Source organism: Dermacentor silvarum, chromosome 2 (assembly GCF_013339745.2).
Source record: "Dermacentor silvarum isolate Dsil-2018 chromosome 2, BIME_Dsil_1.4, whole genome shotgun sequence".
NCBI lineage: Eukaryota > Metazoa > Arthropoda > Arachnida > Ixodida > Ixodidae > Dermacentor > Dermacentor silvarum.
Window position 1 is genome coordinate 146,879,388 of NC_051155.1, and position 20,543 is coordinate 146,899,930.

Here is a 20,543-nt window from a genome sequence, read left to right on the forward strand (position 1 = left end):
CAAACACGCAGGCAATAGTATATGAATACACTGGAGCTCGCTGTTTCAAGATCTAGCTATACTGCCGGTGTAACTATAAATGCCCCAATCTCAAGAACCTGTGTACGGTTTTCCAGTGTGTCTGTATAGCTTGTAGATAAAGCAGCGAGTTAAATACGAGAAATGTGCACAATCAGGAAAATTACACCCTCGAGGTTGGATTGGATGTCGAAACATCTTTTTTTGCACCCTTATTATCTGAAAATTGTGCATTAGCTTGCAGAACACGCTTAGTACACCCTTTCATTAATTACGGGGTGTTATAATTATAATGGTGTTTTCTCTGAAGTATTAATTCACCTTGCAGCGTTTAGTGTCGTTTGGGCACTTCATAATTTTCAGCAAGTAATAAGCCATAAGTGTCTACTTCTCATGGGTTTCCGCCGAGTCATTCTTTGAGAACGTCACATGGTCACAATGGGCTATATGGATGTCACCCTGCTACTTTATGCGCAAGGCGTCCCCGGTAGTGGAGTGGACAGACATAGCGTTTTTATTTCCTACGCTGCATTTCGCTTTTTACCGCTGGCTGCGTTCTTCGTTGAAGTTGTTTCACCTCGGTGTTGTTTTATTGATAAGCTGCCAATCGTCAAGGAATCATAACGCGTCAGCCAATCATAGTTCTTCAGACGCATATTTTTTTCTGTTGTAACATTGAGGCCTGGCGCAATATTATGCACTTTCCTTGTGACGTTTCATGCAGTATCGTTTGGAATAAACATTCGCAGAGGCATGACGGAGAGATATACTACCCAATAAGAACGCAGCATTTATTGCGGAGGTGGCGCGCTCCGGTCGTACAGTATAAAGATACAAGTACTTTGTCCACTTCTTTCCTTCGTGCCTTTGGCATCTTGCACTTTCCGGACTGGAATTCTGAACTGATCGCATCCAATCTTCTTCAAATAGCTGAATGTATGTCGCTCAAGCTTTACTCAGTGTTGAGTTTTTCTTCTGCTTTTTCTCTTCCTTTTTTTTTCGTCACATATTGAAGCAAAGGAGCAGCCATTGCTCATATGACGCGCAACATCTGCTTACATTATTGTATCGTGCTTGATAAAGACAAGCGCCTCCTGCTAACATGCTTCCCACTCAGCGTTATTGCGCATGGCCGCCTAACGTTGCAAACAGCAAACACGCCCCCGGGAAAACTGTCTTGAACGTGTTCCCTCTCCACCTAAAACGTATAAATAGCGATGCAAATAAAGCAACCTTGTTCTTTGTTGACTGACATTTTGGCTCAATTGTATTCTTTGCACGAACCTGACGAAACAATTATTTTAATTTTAACATTAAGTTGAAGATTAGCGCTAACTTCCAACCGAGTTGTTTTATTGCTTTTTTTTTTTTTTTGTGGTTATCTCAATGTGCGTTGGTTACTACAATCCGCTTTCTTAATCTACCACAATCCCAACTCGGCTGCTGCGTAAAACGACCCTAACTATTCTAGTCGGCGTTCTTAATCTAGAATTAGTTCCCCTGTTCTTGTCATCGCTTGCCGATTTGCGCCTACAACGTTCAACATCATACAAAATGAACAGCCCATTTGCTTCTACGTTACTGAATATCTCACGTTCTTAGAATTCTCCGTTTGGGCAACACGTTATAGGAGTAGGGTCAAGGTCAGTAGTGACATTTCCGAAAATCCGTCATTCGTACGTCAGTAAACACTACGCTGCAGGACAGCATATGCCATATAGTATCGCTGAGACTGTGTATCTGGATATTGCAATAGCCATTCTCAGAAACTACATCGTCTGCGGACGTAACAACGATCGCTTGGAAGGCTTTGCATAAGAGACAAGGGCCTGTTCGTAGCGATTACCTTCTCCGACGTCCGCAAAGAATACCGAGACAACCGAGACATTGTAGACACACGAGATTTGCGGCAAGATTTGCGCAGTGGAAGTCCTGCAGGGCAACAGCCGAGGAACAAAATGTTCCTGCTGCCGCAAATGCGGTGCCCGAGCAGGGCGTGAAATTCGAGGGACGTGTGCGGCGAGCTCGTAGACACAGTCGTCCTTTATTTTTTATTATTTTATCGGCCACGCCATAGCGGGAAGACCGCGTTTTCTCTCCCTGAAGGGAAGCACGTCGAACGCTGTACTTCATTTGAAATGCAAACGGGAACGCCGCTCTGCCTGTCGCCGGAAGAAAGAAATAAGTGAAAAGGAGAAAGGAAACGGCGGTTGGTCAGCATAGTTCCGACTCTTGCTGGCAGATTTTGCCAGCAGGTTTTGCTTCCTTGTGCGAAGTTGGCAACCTTTGAAGCCTCCTAGCTAGTAAAGCTTCGGTGACTCTGGAACGCGGTTAGTCTATGGTTATCTATGCACGTTTCTAACACGTTTGTGCTAGCGTCCCCTTAAGCGGGAGATGGTGCAATTATAATGAAGGGCGCTGTTATAAAATAGGAATGACGTCACATATGGCGCGTGTCATTGGTGGAAGTCAATCGTTCGATTTAGTGCGGCGAGACTGGGCGAATTACACGGAAGATTCACGGTTTACCGATGATTCCCTCCGGAGCTTCGCATACTGGCGCCACAAAATTGATAACATAGCACAAATTTGATAGCCCTACGGCAGTTGCATGCCCTCGGCGCGTCATCCTAATTTAGTTTCCAGGGTTATATGGAAATGTATTCTTGGAGCTTTCGAGTCATCGATCGAAGGCGTCTTCCGTATTCATAATGATTGCTGAGGAATGCGAGCTTGCAGTAGTCGTTTACTTGTACCTTGGCTACGTTGTGAACTATTGTCGTTAATTTCTCGCTATATATGCTTTTTTTTTCTCTCTCTCTCTCTCTTTGAGTCCGGGCCTCGTAGTTAAGAAGGAAGGAGGAAAGGCGAAGTGGTATCACGTTGGCTAGAATTCCATAGCGGTTTTTGGATGGGACAACGTTTTTTGCGATGTAAAGCGATCGATGAAAAGAAAGCAATAAGTTTAACGCTAAGCAATAGAAAGACAGCAGTAACTGATCAAACGCACGCAGCTGATATATTAGCTGAGAGAGAGAGAGAGAGAGAGAGAGAAATGATTTAATGGGCACTGAATTTGTCAGACTTGTTACATGCAGGGCTTGCTGCTTCAGATGAGGGGGTTGGGATGACATGTCGAAAAGGAAAAGAATACAGGAGGCGCAGAAGCCAAAAGAAGAAATAAGAAGAAAGAAAAACTGGGGAATGAATAAACAAATGAAGGCCAGATATTAACAAACGTAAGATCAACTAATGTCTAAAAGACCTGGCTCGTAAATCTGAAGAATTCGGGACTGCGGTGTCCACTTACCACTTACCTTGTCTCATTATTATTATTATTATTATTATTATTATTATTATTATTATTATTATTATTATTATTATTATTATTATTATTATTATTATTATTTACTTTTTGTGTACATTCATCGTCTTGTCCTTTTGTTATCAGTATTCCGAAGAAGGAATATGGAATAAATATAGGTAACTCTAATAATAGGAAGCTTAGCAATGCACTCGCTCAGCTTTCGCACTAAGTTTTCGCACTCCGCTTTTAAAAGAACATACATAAGCATTCATTCGCATGTTCGGTCTGACACATCAAATTCCGTGTATAGAGGTCGTACGTGTATCGTACGTGTCATACACGTGTATCTGCGCCTTACGCGCCGTAATATGGTGTGTCTGTTTACGGCGTGTACCTTTCTGAGCCGAGTTAACGTTATCGCTGCAGTTTCTGGCTATCACTTGCGACCGCACTGAAACACGATAACCGCAAGACCACGAGGGTCTATTTCTAAGGTTTGCCGCTTTACTCATGTAGGCTGCGCTCGCTAAATTGATTTTTTTCAGTGTGCGTTTTGAAGCACGATTTCATTACGAGCCTGTAAAAACGTAAGCGAACAAGATCCGAGAAATTCTTTCTTTATTTTTTTTTTGTAACGATATCTTAAGCTGCAAAGTACTTCGACCGAAATAGACCTCCAGAAGTATCCTAGAAGTTTTATGTCACTATACTGAATATCGAGATCCCTCGATATTCCAGAGGCGCAGTTCTTTTATTTATTTATTTACTTAGTCATTTTATTTTTCTGTCTGGCTCGACGCGGTCGCGTCTCTGTTCGTTTTTTCTTATCTCGCATTTAGCGCCGGCTGTATGTGTAAACGCTGAAGGAGAGTCGGCGAAAGATTCGTCTGCATTAGGCATTTCCGGTGTATCGGCGCAGAGGCGTTTACGCTTCGTTTACTCTTTTGCGTTCGCGCCTTGCGTCGAATCGACGGGTCGCGCACGAGCAGGCCGGCGTCATGTCGAGCGTGATCGCGGTCGGCGCTTCTCGGTGCCCACACTTTCATTATGCCTTCTCCCCCCCCCCTCGGCCACGTCAGTGTTTCATGCAGATTTTCGTCGATCCTCTTTTGACGAGAGAAGGAGAGAGAGCGAGCGAAGGCGCACGCCAGTTCACTGAGTGCGCCATAGTGATTGGGCAATTGCGAGTAAAACCAGGTCAATCGGATAAGACTACGACGCAGTGCGAGCACGGATGACTCACCGCGCGTTTACTTGGTAAAGACCGGTTCAAGTTTTCTTGGTGGTGATGTTACAACAGGGTTTGTTAAGGCGCGACCACACTATAGCGGAAGAAACGCGCGCCGCAGGATTCTGCCGCGCGCGCGGAAGCGTTCTCATGTCGATCGAAGGATGGGGCCCGGAACTTATTTTTGCGGCGCGCCGCCGGTCGGAAAGACCAATGAGAAGCGGCCGACTCGTTCACATGGGCAGGCCGCGCGAAAGCATGCGGCTTCTTCTCGTCTCTGCCAGGAATCATCACAGATTTGAACCGCAGTTATATACTCGTAGTTATATATAGGCCATACGCACCCACGAGGAAGGGAGGGGGGGGGGGGGGGGTAACTTATTCAAGTCGAGAGCGAAGCTATCACGAGAGATGACGCCGGCGGAGGCGCGACACCTCGCTTCGGCACTATGCACGTTCCTTTCGGTAACGCTGTACTTCCATGAGAAAAAACAATTGCTCAACTATTTATATCTGCATGCAAGTACCCGAAGCACGAGGTGTATATAGTGCTGCACATCGCCCACAGTTTCATTGTGTAGAGAAGGGAGAATTGGCGCGCCCAGCGAAAGAAAGAAAGAAAGAAAGAAAGAAAGAAAGAAAGAAAGAAAGAAAGAAAAAGAAAGATCAACCAGACACGCGTTCGGTTTGCTACCCTACGCTCGGGAAAAGGTTTGAGAGGTGAGAAAGAAACAAGGAGAAAGGGACGGTGGTATACGAGCAGGGCCCAGTATATGTTGAACGCGCATGCTGTAGTGAATGACGATCCTGTCCAGAATCCAGAACAAAATAGTGACTGTAATATGGCTGAGAGCTGTGCACACATGATTTTGCTTGTGTTATGCGAAAGAAGTGGATGTGGCGAATAATTGTCTGCTTGGAGATGGTGGTTAACTTTGGGTAATAGCGCAGGAGAGTGAAACGAGCAACAAATTAGCAGTATATGGAGACTGGCACTACTTTCAGCTATAGAGTCTATTGCAAGCTAGGCTATGCCGTTTTATAGGCACCGGTTTTCACAATATCAGCGAAACAAGAAAGCACAGCGAATAGAAAGGACAACATAAATAGCACATAAATAGCACAATTGATATCTACGAAACATAGGCGTACTCGTGTCAGCAAACCAAGGTAATAAAGGTGTTCTTCGTGTGCAGCCTGCACACAGACCGTAATTGTTCCAAATCTGAGCATCTTTCAAACACTTTGTTTTATTCTATGGACCAGCAATCACGGCAATGAAGTGCTTAATGTCCATTCACAGATATGCGCTCTTTGTTATTCTGCTCTCTGAGTCGTTCATTAACACTTCGCTCAATTTTCGCTTTGTGTACGCTGAACCCACCGTGACATTCCCTGCTCTCGACTTGATAGGCATTCATACTCTCTGAATGGGGCATGAAGCTCAGTTAATTAAGCATCAGACCAGACACAAGTACCTATATGCTACTTCATCGTGAACTTGAGCAATTGTTATGGCAGCCTATATATACTCCGGCGACGCGTTTACACGGGAGAAGCCTTTGCGATGATGTCACTGTAGCACTGACTGCAGTTTAACGCCACACTATAGTCTGCTAAACAAAATGGCACCCAAGGAAGCGAACCCTCTCTCTCTCTCTTTTCTTTTCATTTTTCTTGGCGGTTCGAGTTGGGCGGCCTCCCGATTTCACCTCAAACCTTCTAGCTTATTGGTTCAGCCGAGCAAGAAAATGCGCGATACATGACTATTCTGATAAAACTGAGTAACCAAGAGTTGAAAATAGTTTTGCGGAAACTGCAGCTTCAGCCATGCGTGCTAAGCATCTCCGTTGATAACTTGACATTCGAATTCAAATATCGTTAGCATAAATTTACGATGAGTGACGTTATATAGACCTAAGCCAAATGTTTTCGTCAGACCGCGTGATGCAAAAGGTCTTGATTGAATTTATCTGTTGCAAATGTCGCCAAATTAATGACGTCTTTTGGCTTGCGGAAGATTTTTCAGCCAGTTACAGTGCGTGGAAGCCGAAATACTATAATTTTTTTCTCATCTTCAGCACTTTTTAATTATTCATCAATGAAGAATACGTGAAGCGTAGTTCCGAGAATACTGCACACGAGACCCGGCCGAATTCGATCGAGCTTGCTTATTACGTGATTTTTTTTTTCAAGTATCCCGCACCCACGTGTTTATTGGTGATTAGTGTCACGTTGCAGTTTTGTCAACACCGTGACGCCTTATAATCATCAAAGTCATCGAAGTGCTAATTGCTGTTTTATATTAAGCTCACCATACATTCGCAGCCTATAGTTCTTTGCCCCTCTATAAGCTTAGGTCGCAGAGTCCCAGAACAATACTGCAACGAAACCTGAAAAAAAAAGAAAGAAGTTTATTATCGCCGCCATTTCAACTGTAGATGCGTACTATTTTGTCATGTTCGCACAAGCTGTCTTTCTTTTTCTTTCTTTATTTGTTAATTGAAATGCAGAGACTTTATCGAAACCAGAAAGATAGTTCATTTGCTTCTTTAATGAAGTGCAGTATGCGCAGTGCGCCGCATATAGCCATAAAAGGTTTTACTGAGCTATCACCATGTGTTAGCAATAATAACAGACAGACAGACAAAGAACTTTTATTCAGGTCCTGAGGAACTGTGTTCGGACGCCCCCTTTCAGGGGGAGTCGGTAGCAGTCGCGGGCCGCTCTCACGCAGGGACCGGAAACCGTGGCCCTCCGCCCTCTCGCAGGCCCTCTAGACAGCCGGAAGTTGAACCGAGACGCCACCGCTACATTTTGAAAGACACAAAAGAGAAAGTTGATTAGCACTTTCATCTTCACTGCTGTGACAGTTAGTGGCCCAACCATTTTTGTTATTTTACCTCAGTTTACGTGAGCCCGAACTGCTTTAAAAGCGTTAGAGTGCTTTTTAAAAGCAATAAGACTGATCGAAAAACTGTAGTGTGCGAACTGATGCGTCCATTTTGTTTTTTTCTGGGCAGTGTAGCCAACCGGACACTTAATCGGATTAACCTCTCTGCCTTTCACCCTTTTTTTTCTCTCTCTCTATTGATATTTTAAGGAAGCCTTCGGGATTCACTTCTGGTAAAGCCGCTTGGTTCCGGCTTGACTACCTTTATATAAGCCACATGCGCGTGGCTCGCCGTTGGTGTGCTATCAGTGCTTTGGTGTTTAACAGCCATAAACCTTGTACGGGAAAGCATACAACCAAAATACAATAAATAAAATAAATATGTTGTTGACTAATACACACTGGTGCTCCCAGGCAGATGCAGCTATAGCTTATGGCAATGCAAGTAACCATGTGCTGAAATTATTCTAGAAGCTCTTTGTCTCAAAAACTTGCGTGGGATGCTAAGCAGAGCGACATACACGACCTATCAACAGTGACAACCGGATTAGCCGCTACGAGATGACAACAACCACGTATGGCGCGTCAGTCGTGGGGATGAAATGACAGAGTCGGCGTTTGGTTGCCTAGGAGAGTGCTCGGCATTCTTTATTCCAAGTCGACAGAATTGTTCGATATAAAAGAACCGCGCCTACCCATACGGAGCTCGTTAGTTCCACCTTTAAGCTGTTTCGAAAGCAGGTGTGGCAAGAAAAAAAAAAGAAAGAAAGATTGCATGGCCGCAGCAATAAACGACGCTAGAAAATTAGGCAAGCTTACGTTCGTGCGGCCCGTCTTCATTAGAGGAACCGCGGCCCAGCGACGCGAAAGGAACCTGGCGGCCTCCGGTACGCCCGACTGCAGGCCAGTTTGTCCCGCTTCTCTAAATACTCAACCCGTGCACGAAACCGACAATCATTTCTTTTCCTTCCTCACTGCGCTTCGCGGTCCCCTGCCGCATAGCGGACGCCTACCTGCGCTGTCGCCATCAACGTGCCTTTTCTTTTGTTCGTTTGTCGGGGCGCTGACGGAGCGATGAGGCGGGCAGAGGAACAGGAAGGCTGGAGGAAAGAGGGGGGGGGGGGGGGCAAAGTTTTCGTGTCACCGGGTCTCTAGGGTTCTTGCGCGAACGTCTCGTCTCCGCTCGGAATAGACGAGCCTCTTCCACACACACACACAACACACACACACACCTTGCTTTCCTCCTCACCTAACGCACGAAGAGGGTCCCACTGGAGCTGAAGCACCGTTGGCTGTCTTCTCAGTCGCTCACACGACTTCTCGGAAAGCCAAAGGGAGTTTCTGTTGCGTGTGTGGGGAGTGAACGCGCGTCCCTGCTGAGTTCGGCTTCCGAGTCGCAAGTTGCGCGGTCCTCGAAGTGGCGCTCGAAGTGGCGTACGTCTCTCACCAAAGGCCAGCGCATATACAGTTCACCGTGTGTGTGAGTGGCTCGCTGGTGCCACTGACCCTCCGTCACCCCGGGTCGTCGCATGGAGTTTTGAATTACGGGACCCGCACTCCGAAAACATGGCACGGCCACGGTAAGACTACATAGTCATTCCTTTCGCCCCTGATGTTTTCGCTTTTGATGATGAGCCTGCGCGCCCGAAACGATGGCCTGTCACAAACTGGACAAGACCCATAGTTCAGAGTAAACATGGACCCCGATCACATCGAGAAAGAAACATTACAAATTTTGAAACGTGTTTTATGTTTCACGCTCGCATTTTCAGTGGTGGGACATTTAGTTTTCACCTTTGACTATATAGTACATCCCGACCAGGTGAGCTCTCGTGAAACACTCGACGCAGATAATTGTAACGTCAGGCAGCAACTCACGGTTCGATTCCCTAATCGTTTTAGCGGGAGTCACTACACTGTTGAAATTGGCTTAGCGGACCAGAGGCTCAGGCTCGGAGCAATATCCACGAGGACGTGCAATTACCAGCTTGAAAGTACAGTGAAACGTTTCGGCAAGCACTGAGTCTAAGCGTCACTGTTGTGTTGTTCGCGGTCTATAGTTTGATACTTTCATCACCGCCTATTCGAAACCATCCGCCGCAACAATAGCATAGGGGAGTGCACCTTTCTTTTGCCAGAACCACGATGTTACTGTATAATAATAATGGCATCCGTCCCTTGTTTTAATTCGTGACTCGTACGACGGTGAACTTCGTGTGACAAGATATCGTCCTGTACTGTACCCATATATGTGCGCGCATGTTTAGCATTGCATTTGAGGCATGTATTTTTATTTTGTTTTACTTTATCTTCTTTAACACCGACTAGTGATGTAGCGAAAAAAAAAAGAAATAGTCAATAAGAAAGAAACGCTCTTTCAACTTGGCTCTTAAGGAGAGGGCACGATTGCTTAGTAGTCGCCTTTGAGGAAGATTTACTGTCACTTATTTCTCTGGAAAACTGCTTCGTTACTTCTAAAATAGTGTACCTGGAAGAAGCGTATACATACCTTTATTTTGTTCCATTTTACTTTGAATTTACTTCCGTATTCACGCTTGCCTTGTCGGCGACGATTGAAATGGGAACGAGAAAATCAAATTCAGTAAAAGAAGTAATTGGAAGGATTCCGCGTGAGATATTCGACATATTAGGGAGCCTTAATATAATTTTAGGTCCACCGTTCACCGTAAGGGAAGATGGATATTAAATTAATTTACAAAGTTCTTTCGGCTTTCTTTTTTCTAGTTTATTTTTTTTTCTTTTGGTGTTCGAATTATTCTGTTCGGATTTGATGAGTCCGCCGGAGGACACATACACCGCAAAAGCTCCATCCACGCGAAACATTGGCACAAACTTCGCGTTTTTTTTTTAATTTTTTTTTATTCCGGCGTTCTGCAGTGGAGGGTATTTTTAGGAACCTCAATAATACCGAAGCTACACCTGCCATAGTTTGTCACGCGTCTAATCGCGTTCTCATTTCTTACATGGTGCCATTGTTTCTGCACTCGTAGACAGGAAGATGGCTATAGTATAAAAAAAAGAGATCGCTCAACAGGTAACGCACAAGCCAACGCGGTATTGTTCTTACGAAGGTTATTACGAAGGTATTGTGCAGATCATCACCATAACATATAAGCCTCAAACGTGACCGCGCCAGCTCTTTCGTGTGACTGTTGAGCAGCTCTAGTCGGCTTATGGCGGTCGCACGTCTTTTGAGCGGACGATGGTTAATGAACCGTAGTCAATGGCTGGCGTTTGCGGCGCCGCCTTCCGGAATGGAGCATTCTTTTTTTTTTTTTTTTTTACCGTGATAACGGCTCGTCAAGCCAACTCGGAACGCTATATCTGGAGCAACGCCTGTCGGAAAGCTGCAATAACGGAAACGCTATTCTACGGGTTAATCGCGGCGCAACAACGTTCTCATTCGCTATACCGAGAGTTCACCGTACGCCGTGCCGAAGAGCGCGTGATTGATCGGCGTCTGCAGGTGGTTATCCCGCGCTGACGTTAACGACGATTTCACAGCCGCTAATATCAAACACTTTCACGTGAGAACCAGCGCCGAGAGCGACTCCTAACGACCGGCTGCAGGTTACATTAATGGACGCGCGAACGTGTTTTCTGTATACTTAACTTTTCTTGCGTGTTCTAGATGCTTCATGAGGTGGCCTGGATACGCTTAAAAAATAAGGCAGAAATAAAAAGTAATTAAACAAATCGTGGTTCAGTTCTTCCGGCTCTTATCGTCGCTCCGAGTGCAAGTAAAACACTAAATGTCGGAGAAAGTTCTGGTAAATTGTTCTAATTAAAATAAGGAGAGGGAGGGGGGAACGTTACGATGCAAGAACTAAACGGGAAAATCGTCAATCTAGGAAATTTTGTACGTAAGTTCGGTTGCCAAAACGAGCCATTGTTTCACACTTACGCCGAACTTTCTTCCGTGGGATAACGAAAGAACGAAGTAGTTGGGAACAGTTCCGGGCGACATTCGCCATAAAATATCGTAATGAAAAGGTCACCAAGCAAGAGCGCTCAATTGCACCCTCTCCTCTCCCCTTTCCTTTTTTTTTCTTTTTGTTTGAGAAGACAGTGTGTGCAGCTGAGATGTGCTAGCCCTTGCGGGCGCTAATCCGGCAATTGTATAGCTTAGACCTAACTTAATCCCACAAGCTGCGCAATGATAGTCTAGTAGCCTTTCTTGTAAAAGGCGGATATATGATCGTTAACGTGTCTTGCGTGTGATGTACCAGAGGACATAGTGCACCTAATCTGCAACCTTTTCACCCTTCGAAGGAACGTCGTAATGTCCGCACCGAATTTACCATCAGCATAAGTTGAAACACGAACGGCAAATAAGTGATCAGGACTCCTGTTCCGAGTGATTACATGGAAGGTCCACGTGTACAAACGCAATGTAGCCGGTACCTAAGCAAAGAGTAGCAAGTGTACGTTTTGGAGTCCGAATCAGGCATACTCTTGCAAATGCATGCAAGCGAACCTGTGGCGGTATTCTGTAAATATCCACGTAGTGGGCATGTCCATTTCGGCTGCTGCTGAAGTTCTGATTGGCTGGGCTGGAGTACCAGCGAGGAGGAAACAGGCGCCCTCAGCCAGTTTCCTTCTCGCTGGTTCAGCTCCAGCCAATTACCGGCGACCGAAAGGGTCAGTCCACTAGGTGGACACTTACGGCATACCTCCCCTGGAAAAGCGACGACGCATTGTAGTCGTTTTCGTCTTGTTCACGTTTTAAGTTAAACTGATACTATACCTCAGGAATCGCACCTTATGCTACTACGTGTATGCTTGGATCATGGACATATATAGTGCCGGCTAAGCATCCCTCGCTACGCAGGCACTTTTGCCGTATATTTCTCCGCTTTACGGAACTTCGTAAAAATATTCATGGCCCACATACAAAATCGTTTCGTATCGTATCGTTTCATTTATCACCGCATTCACCTTGAGCGGCATGCTATGCGTGCCGCCAGGCAAACTCCAATAACATTAAATAAAAAACATCCCTCTTTATGGGCTGATACTGTCAAGAAACTAATATTAAAGGACATTTAAAAGACACGTGTTTATTACCTGCGCTATAGTTGGTGCCCCCATTACCATTCAGCGCAAATATACAAATGCATTCTGCAATATTCTTTGTGGTTAAATTCATTTCGTTTCGGGATCCTGTCGGGTGCGCCAAAATGTAGAAGTCCACAAAAGCTTGGAGCCTTCGAACGTTTATTATAATCGCTTAGTCGCCATATTCGATTTCTGACCTCTGTCTTCTTCATTGTGCCCTGCTTGGCATCATTTGTATCCGGCTTTATCTTCATCTACTATCTTCTTCTGCTATATGCTTCGTCTGCTATATATATACATGGAACAGAATCATAATAAAGTCACTGGAGGCAGCTCTTTGGGCCGCTCCTCCTCAACCGTTGTCGAAGGAGTCTGTTTGTGTTTATTCTAGATCCGATTTCAGGTCACAACCTTTCAGTTCGTGTATGTGTTCTATCTATAACCCATTGTTTAGCGATAGTTTAGGCTAGACTCAGCAGCGCTCTCGCGATTTCCGGAACGCTTCCTCGGATTGCGATAACCGGAGCAACGATTATGAAAGAGAATATCGAATTCTGGATTCATGTTATCGTAGCTCAAAATTAAACGGCGCACAAAGGTCACACGCGGACACCGTAAGCCCAACGTCGGTATTCGTAATAGTTCCTTAATGTACGTAAGTGCTTACTGGGATTGGCCATCGTGCGTGACAATATTCTAGTTATCACGGCTCTTATGAGTGGCGAGTGCCAGCCAAGGAGGAACCTAACTTCAGGAGCACCCGTCTAAACAGATGGGAAATGGATAAATGGTTTTTCCCGTTAACCGTAGCTGTGTTTTTTTTTTCCAAAGCACCGATATTGGTAAGATTTGTTGAATTGAAAAGTTAGAATCTCTGGACGTGCAGAGTAGATTTTGTATGTGGGCCATGAATATTTTTACGAGAAAACGAAAAAATATGTATATGTAAAAGAAGAACAATCTAGACTCAGCAGTAAACAAACGATGTCACAATTCCGTGAACTGCACAACTGAAACATATTAAGTGGGCAAACGTTATGTATTATACACCACTCTGAAATCTGCCACTAATTAGTGAGTTTCGCAAAATGCTCGTAAGCATCGGGCCAATCTTACGTAAACTTATAAACGCGTATATCATTTTTGTTTTCTTCAGATGGCCCTAAGAGGTACAGTTTAACAGAGCTACAACTTTTCTTGGTGTAGAGTTCAGACTTGTAATCATTGGGCTTCAATATATATATTTTTTAAAACATCTCCATATTCGGCAAATTGTTTAAAACACCTTAGGCACTAAATCCACAATTGGCTTCCTAAGTTTGGTATAATTCAACTTACTCTTTAAAACTAAAGCACATTTCATTCAAATTGGGTGAGCGCTTGTTTCATTAGAGCATTTATATGTTTCACATGTATTGAATAGGGAAATATGCCCTGGACTGTAGAGTTTTGAGATGCTACAAAACAAGCGCACGAGAAATATAGAGCGCTGCGCATTAAGGAATTAAGTGTCGATTGTGCGTTTCATCGGCATCGATGTGAAGCCAATTGGCTTGTGCCAATACATGTTTGAATCATCGTAGCTGAAACTATAGCAAATATAGGGCCGTATTCTGAAAAATAAAAGCATTCGTACGCGAGAACCACTCTCAACTGCAGTTACAAACCAACCATGATGCCTTACATAAACGAAAGCGGTCGGCCACTAGCTAATTACAGACCACCCACGAATGAAAAGCTGATAATTTGGAAAGTCGCGTAAGGTCCACTTTAATGTGGCCAGCGTACAGTTGAAACTTGACGAGACCGAGCTCTGCTTCTGGTAGCCCTAACTCATTTGCTAGCGCACAGCGCTCGTAGACTGTTTCATGTTTTTCGTTGTCTGGCTCGGCGTAGAAATGTGATCTCAACCTAATTTCAGTGATATATACGAAGCAGACGACAACGTAGTACGTGTTTCTTTATTCGTGAGCTATACCTATTATGTTCGTGCACTGTCATTCCCGCCAACGTTCAGGCGAAGCAACGCACCCTTGTACAATTAATTATTATGCATGCACGCGTTCGCTCGCACACACTCATACGGGAAAGCGCATCCACTCGCGTTGTTCACACGTGGCTGCACACGACGAACAGCCCTACATGCCAGAAAAAAAAGAAAAAAAATCCTGCAGCTTGCAATGTCTCGGCGCATCGCCCTGATACGTTCTTCATTAGTGCCCTACTCGTCTCCTCTTTCATTTAAGCCTATATTGCGTATAGGCGGCTCGGCGCTAGCTCGGAGTGGGACAAGTCTGGCAACGTTGCGAAACGCTTCCTGCGTGTCCCGGAGGCCAAATTTAGCTCATTTCCGTATAATGAGACGACACCGCAACGCGGTGTCAGGCGAAAACGAACAAAAAGTTAAGTCATTCGCCATGCTCGTGGCCAAAAGGTGGGGGGCAGTTCGGAAAAGTAAGGAAAACAGAAAGAACAGGGTAAACTTTGCCATCACGTGTTTAATTAGCGCGAAAGTTACGGCGAAGCAAACCGCTACGGTGCGAGCACATCGGTATATATTATACACGCTCGCTCTAGCTGGTCGTGTTGTCGCAGGCTTCCAGGAGAGCTAGCGTTATATATATATATATATATATATATATATATATATATATATATATATATATATATATATATATAGTATTTCTTTTATTCGGTTATGACTGGCAAGAACGCTAGCGCGACACGGTAGAAGCTCTCGGCCCGGGACAAGTGGTTTGTTTCTATATTCAGACCGAGCACCTCGCTTGTTGGTTCGTTTATTATTATTTTTTTTTTTTTTGCATCTCAAATCATCGAGCGCGTTTGCCGCTCTTTCCTTAATTCAGTGCAGCTTGAGTAGAAGCAGCTCCTCCTCCTCCTTCTACCCTTTGTCGTCTCTGCAGTTAGCGCGCTTAGCAACCTCTGTAGAAGACGGAAGCGCCCGGTGATTGGCCTTATGAAACGATTACCGTAATTAGGGTTACGCTTGCCGTCGTCGTCCACCCTCCCGTCGCAAGCAAGCGCGCGTTCTCCCCAGTCTCGTTGATTAGGCTTAGTAGCTTCGGTGCTGCGCGCACAATGGAACGTAGTGGGAGGTGCCACGCGTAGGCATTTTGCAGCGCCAGCGAAAAGAAACATACAGGGAGAGAGAGATATACGTGCGGTTAGGACTTCGCGAAACAAAAGGTGCTCGGCGGCCCGCACATAGAGCGCGAGTATAATACACGGGCGATGGCAGCGGGCGGACTCATCCGAAAGATAAACACGGCGGCCCGCCAAAGAAAACGATGGAACTCTCGCTCCCTTTGTGCCTTTGCATTCGTGTCGCGTGCGCCGCTTCGTTTGTACGGTGTCAGCGTGCGCGCCTCTGTGGAGGGCACGGCGTAATGGCGGTTGCGCCTCTTTCTCCGCGTACTACCCTGCCAGAATCGACTGGGTCACGGGCAAAAAAAAAAAAAAAAAAACGCGCCCGCCGCTCCTGCCGTTGCAATGGAAACCACTGGGCGGCGGCACTGTCTCTCACTCGGGTCCATCTCCATAGAATGGGAGTGAGGGACGTAACACTGGGGAGAGGCGGCGGCAGCAGCGCCAGCAGCGGCGATGTGATTAGGGAGACGCCGCATGGGTCTGGCTCTCTCCGCTGTGTGTGTATAATTTAATGATGCATCTTTTGTGAAGCATTTGGCTCGCGCATGTGGCGTCCGGACGCCCGTAGTGAGAGGTGTAGCAGCAGGGAACGGCTGCAATTCTTTTCAGTTCTGAATGTTGAGTCACCGAAGCGCATGCGCGCCGTTCATCTCGACTTCGTTCCGATTTCTTTCAACGCCTTTGTTGCATAGTTCCGTTTGTTTTATTAGGGTAATTTGCAACCGCTCCTTCTGTTCGCGGTGTGCATTAGGCATGCAGACATATTCAGTCTACCCTATAGCGAAAGTTCATGCGCATTTCTTTGGAACAGCCTTTCATTCAAAGAGTGCAACCAAGTTTTGCAAACATTCACAGTGCAACTATATAGTTATCGTTGATGCAATGTGGTAGTGCGGTTGATGAGCGAGCGAGTGAGTGCTGTAGAGGAACGGTAGGAGGACGGAGTGCAAGCCATACAGTGTCTACCATGCGTATTGTAGTGCGTAGATATAGTGAAAGAGGCTTGAACATAAGACCGGGACATTGTATGAAAGAAAATTAGAAGCTTTAATGGCAGCTGTGGATCACTGCTGCAAATGGGAATGGTGCGCACGACCCAGTCGTATCCAGTTTCGCGCGAGCTGTTTAAAGAATGCCCGTAAAGATAAACTGGAAAAGCAAGAATAAGCACCGTAGCCGACAGACGCGGGCGTCAATTGTTTGCAAGAAAAGCTGCTACGCTCGCTTTGACGTTCCACTACATGCAGCACAGTGAAATGCATGCGCGTGTTTTAAAGACGATAGTCTTTCTTGGGGAACTTAAACGCTGAAAATTTGGTCTGTCTGTCTGTCTGTCTGTTTGTCTGTCTGTCTGTCACCCGATTCAGCCACCCGGCCAAAGTTGGGCCACTTGCTTACCGCCCACACTACTTAAACTGGTACGGCTGTTCATACTTGTGAACGTTATCGATCACAAAGTAAATATTACGCATATCTGAGGCACAACATCACTAGGTAAGTATTAGGAGGTGTGTTCCTTTAATAGAAAATACATAGATACGTAACTCTAAAGACCCTAGTTTCTTAAGCTGCGCTGAAAATGCCATGCTATGCGCGCCGACGAACGACGTTCCCCGACTGCGCGCCGACGAGCGCCCTCTGCCATGGAGGAAGGAAACCCTCTGCACAAGCTCATGTTTCCCGATGTATTGCCAGATGGCGTCCATGTCTCACGCAGCGCCTCCTCAATTTTATCAATGCCAGCCAGATGCGGCCGATTCAGCATAAAGGAAGCGCTGTCTGAGGCAGGGCAAAACATAAATGGCCGCTTGATGAAATAATGCGGTAAAATGAAATCTGTTCAAACAAACCTCCATTGCATTTATCATGCCAGGACGGAAATGGTACGAGAACAGCATCACGGGTGGCCGCGGATCAGACCAGCACTCATGTAGTACGGCCGGCAGAATACTATCGTCTTTCGACGACATTTGCAGCGAAGCACGCAGATACGCGGCAATTTTGTAATTAGCTATCTTATGGCGGGCATATAAATTCTCCAAGCAGCCGCCAAGCCCATAAATACGGAACAACAAATACTATCTTTTTTCAGATTTCTTTTTAGTTTAGCGATGTACGAATCATGCGCTCACACCAGTAGCACTTCTCTCATTTTCGTGAAACTGTGTCCGTTCTATCTAGAGCCTTAAAACCTCCTGCGATAACGTTATGCACTAACCACGCCTTATAGCAGCGTTTCCTTTGTTACGCACTTCTGTTTTTACGTTGAGGATTCGCTGTCGACAAATACGTTCGAAGGCGGTGACATCTAGAAATTCCATTCATCCTTAATAAATACTCGTTAGGTATGTTTTAACTCGATATGAAAGACGAAAGGTTTTCAATAAACCGCTTACGTCAGCGCCCGGAGTGACTATACCCCTGCGTCGATGCATACAGGAAGCCGGATGAGGAAATAGCGTAAATCAGTCCCAACCCGCTAGGAAGTCAAGTACACCGAACGTAGTCGGCGACACCGCGCAATTCATGGCGCCACATGCAACGCACACCGCGTAGCCCGATCACAATAGCGCAATCAGCCGTGACGGCGATCTCCACCGTGTTCACGGATCAGAGACCGTGAATTAGGTAAACATAGCGCGCGCAAGGTTGCTCACGTGCCGCTGTCGGCGTTACGTATCCCGCAGTTATGTCAGGACATTGCTCGGGCAGGAAGCTGTAAAAGGTGGCGCAAGGCGACGACACCTGACTCATGGGGCGTCTCCCTGCGTCTGAAGTGCGCTGGCTATCGCAGGGAAGAGCAAGCCCGAACGGGATGTACCCCACGGCAAATCGCCGCATGGAAAGAAATTGAGCTATAGAAACAACAGACGTTTAAGAGCGCGGTTTGATCAAATCATTGCACACACCATTAATTTATTGTATTTGGAAATTTGATGACGGCTTTATTATTATTATTATTATTATTATTATTATTATTATTATTATTATTATTATTATTATTATTATTATTATTATTATTATTATTATTAGCTCTGTTTAACGAGCTGTTGGTGGCTATAAGTGGGGGCCCGGCAGCTACTAGCTCTTCTCTCGCGATGATAAACGTGCAGAAAATGCTGCAAGTTGTCATTACCAAGGAGGAGGAAGAGGAAAGAGAAAAGCAGAAGGCAGGGAGGTTAACCGGAAAGAATAGAAACGAATAACCGGGGAGTCAATGCTGAAGCTCACGAAGCACTAAGATTCCTGGGCAAAGGCAAATGAGACCATTCATGGCTGCCACGTTTCAAACACGACTCTCGCAGACACGTAAACATGGATCTTTGGTTTGTGCTACATATCTATGATTCTAGAGGGAAAGAAGCAGGTACAGTCGCGAGCAAAAGTTTGGAGACCATGGCATCAGCAAAAAATTAAAATATATTCAAGCGAAGCTACGCGGTCTGGAATTGGTTTAATACATTGTATTGGTCAAACACAGGGAGAGGCCTTCGTCCTGCAGTGGACATAAATATAGGCTGATGATGATGATTATGATGATGATGATGATGATGATGATGATGATGATGATGATGATGATGATGATGATGATGATGATGATTGGTCAAACACGCGCACGTGGTCGTGCGCTCTTGATTTCAGCCGGTATGCCTAGACTGCGAAGAAAAAAAATAAAATCGTGGCACATTTGTTCCCCAAACTTTTGCTCGCGACTGTACATGCGGCAATACAACTTTTTACAAATTTTTCCAGCAAATAACTAAATATTCTCTTCTAGACGTCACTATGTGATCACGTGCAACACTGCTCCTCTGTTCTTAACACGTGCAGCGAGTGAGAAAGAAAAACGAAAGGAAAAGAAAAAAGAAAATGAGAGGGAAAATGCTCTGGGAGTGTAGAAACGCTCATCCCGACTCCACCTCGGACAAGTGCGAGAAGTCCCTCAGAAGCTCGCTTCTCGCCGACCAGCAGGCCCACGAATCGGCCGCCAGGTATTCCCTGTCGGTCCCTACGTGGGAGACGCCCGCTACGCCCTAAGCGCGTCCTGCAGGACCCCAATAAAGTTTGTCCAGACCAGTCCAGGGAAAATGAAAGAACACATAAGAAGACCAGAACTACATGACTGCGACAAGAGCATTCGTGCGGCCGCCCAGGATCGTGATAGCTCGTATAGCTTGCGCCACTAAGAAGGATACTGCTCTTTATACACAGTCGCGCTGTGGCTACTGGCCGGCACGAAGGCGTCAAGTACGCGCCATATTGCGATAGTGCAGGAAGCTACCGAAGCGCACCCGTAGTATACTGCTGGGAGTTCTGATTTTTTATGTGTAAAGCATAATGAGCACAGCTAAAGCCTCTCCACAGTACTACCACCGTCATGAGCTAATGGAGGGGCTTTAAGCACAGCTTCAGATTCTCGGATGACCATCACTATAGACATATCGATAGACACATGACGTGAACATAAATACTTTGTACAGTGTGCAGTGTATAGAACATAAGCTTTGGAGTTCGTGACGGCATTTACTTATTCTGCTGTCTTATGATGTCTGAGATCAAGCTTTATATTTCTTTTTTTTTTCGGTAAGTGAAGTGGTATAGCCCGAAAGTGCATTGCCGTAGGTCATCTTTGGTGTTGCAAACAACACGATTCTGCGACGTAGCGCTACCTAACTTCAGCTAGAAGCCGCTCCTTCAGTCGAACTTCTTTCATCTTGTTCTCGTAAATTAAACAGCGAAGACACAGTTAACAAGGAACCTGCAGTATAGACGGGTTTCAAAGGGTCAAATTAGAGTGTGACTTATCCACCAACAGCAGCTTTTGTCTAACCTAACCTAACCTCACCTTG

At 45.6% G+C, this 20,543-nt stretch overlaps 1 protein-coding gene across 5 annotated transcripts in view; it reads left to right on the forward strand.

The window, feature by feature from the left end:
• Nucleotides 1-20,543, forward strand: part of LOC119441883 (rap guanine nucleotide exchange factor 4) — a 531,616-nt gene that overhangs the window by 269,045 nt on the left and 242,028 nt on the right. Inside the window, exon 1 of one of the 5 annotated variants that reach the window (XM_037706525.2) lies at nucleotides 8,793-9,026. The exons of the other annotated variants lie outside the window; for them this stretch is intronic. The gene's annotated coding sequence lies outside the window, so the exon portion shown is untranslated. Of the gene's footprint in view, nucleotides 1-8,792; nucleotides 9,027-20,543 lie in introns of those variants that run through there. 5 annotated transcript variants of the gene reach the window in all.